Here is a 2,377-nt window from a genome sequence, read left to right on the forward strand (position 1 = left end):
TCTCTTTCTTGAAGAAAGATTGTTTTTAATAATTTCAATAATTAATGTTGGCTAGTATAACTAACAAGTAGTATAAGTAGTAAAAGAGTCACACATTCACTCATATAGACTTGGTCGTGTGATTTCAGACTTTTTTTATACTATAACATAAATAAAACTGAACACTTAGTTTACATCACAATCATTTCTGCTGAAAAATAATTCATAAATTGAAAAAAATACAGAACTAGCTGTATAATGCTAAACAGTGCTCATAAGCTTCTATTACTTGTTAACTGCATTTGTCTCGTAGCTCCAGTAAAAAGATGATGAAATGATGTTTGTCTTATTGATGATATGTGAGATGGAATATTTGCATACATTTGAATCTTATCAGCTTTGGCTTTATTTCACACACAGGTCAGTAATAGGGGAATATGATGAAGCTCATCATCAAAGACCTACATGGAGAAATGCAGGTTGTGAATGTGTTGCCAAGTACCACCATTGGTGAACTCAAGCAATACATTGCCACTCTCTTTGGGCAAACAGCCTCACGCCTGAGGCTTTCAGACAGTAGTGGACGAGGTTTAGAAGACAGTGAGTGATTACGGTCTGAGCTCAGGATCCACTCTGATCCTACTGATCTCCACGACCCCCGTGCCGTTTCAGGTTTTCGTGAAGAATGAGAAGGGACAGACAAAAACATACAACATCACAGATGATGAGACCGTTTATCAGCTGATGGAAAAGATCTGTCAGATAGAAGGAGTACCAGTGGACCAGCAGCGGCTGATCTACAACGGCCAACAGCTCAACTCTGTCAGGAAACTGAAGGATTACAGCATTGTTTCTGGAAGCACCATTTATACGACCCTCCGTCTGCATGGAGGCTGATGGGACACAAACATGCAGAGATCATTGGACTAAAACAATTGTTCTATTTAACACAATTAAAATATTCTTAGGTAAATATGAGTTACAGATACAAGTAATGAGCAATATTTAAACATTCCTTTTTTCACCATTATAGGCTTCTTCTTCTTTGTCCAACATTTTTAGTATTGTTCATATGTCTGAAGTGAATGTTAATTGTCATCAAGTGGCATGAAAACGTAACAAAAGAAAAAGCTATGATGTAGAACTTATAAAAAATATAATGGTTTGATTTTAGGGACTGATTAAATACCTTTTCTTTGTGTTTCTTAATGGTTTATTTTGGGAATACTCATAAGTTATTTAACTTAATATATGTATAAATAAAAATATTGATCAAAATGAAATTGAATTGCTTTTGTTTATTTGTCCCCCCCCCCCCCCAACAACAACAACTCTGGTTGTGACAGGAGATTAATCACCTATTAATGTTAATTAGCTGGGTATAGCATTAATATAGTAGGTTTACTTCACACTCATCTTCCAAATATATGGTAGAGTATATGTATACACTCACCAGCCACTTTATTAGGAACACCCCTACATCCACCTGCTGTTTTCTGCAGTTCTCTAATCAGCCGATCCCTCGACAGCAGCACAATGCATCAAATCATGCAGATACAAATCAAGAGCTTCAGTTAATGTTCACAGTGTTCAAACATCAGAATGGGAAAAATTGTGATCTCAAAGTGTGACTTTCTTTCACTGGGGCAGCATGGGTGTTGGTTTGAGCCAGATGGACTGCTGGTTTGAGTATTTCAGAAACTGCTGAGCTCCAGGGGTTTTCACACACAGCAGTCTCTAGAGTTTACACAGAATGATGCGAAAAAACAAAAAAAAAACATCGTGTGAGTGAATGACAGTTCTGTGGGTGGAAACAAATGCCTTGTTGATAAGCGAAGGTCAGAGGAAAATGGACAAATTGGTTCGAGCTTTTTGGCCAGGAAGGATATAGTAACTCATATAATCACTTTACAACCATGGTGAGCAGAAAAGCATCTCAGTATGCAACAGAAAACAGAAGAACACACTGGGTTCCACTCCTACAGCCAAGAACAGGGATCTTAGAATCAACAACACGTTCCTATTAAAGTGGCCGGTGAGTGTCGTATATACTGGAGAAATGGATAATATACAAGTACATCATGACAGTGAACATTCCAGAAGATGTGATGTAGTGCATTAGCGAGGGCGTTTCCCATCCCAGGACCTGAGAATTAACTTTCTTCATAACATCTCAGTTATTACTGATTTCTCCAGAATTGAAACTGACCGAGGCTGAGATGGAAGGGTCAATAATTCATCTGAATGAAAGAATGTGTTTTATATCATTAAAAGGGGATTACTACACATTTTGTGAAAATAGTTTTCTGTAATTAAAAGCAAACCTGAAGTCATTCTGAGGTACAAACAAACAAAACCTGAACATGAAAATCAGGTAACATTACTCATATTAGTCCTG

At 37.2% G+C, this 2,377-nt stretch overlaps 1 pseudogene; it reads left to right on the forward strand.

Moving 5' to 3' along the window:
* Window positions 1-416: 416 nt before the first annotated feature.
* On the forward strand, window positions 417-876 carry LOC132872559 (uncharacterized; annotated as a pseudogene).
* Window positions 877-2,377: the final 1,501 nt, after the last annotated feature.

The sequence above is a fragment of the Neoarius graeffei genome, chromosome 24, assembly GCF_027579695.1.
Source record: "Neoarius graeffei isolate fNeoGra1 chromosome 24, fNeoGra1.pri, whole genome shotgun sequence".
NCBI lineage: Eukaryota > Metazoa > Chordata > Actinopteri > Siluriformes > Ariidae > Neoarius > Neoarius graeffei.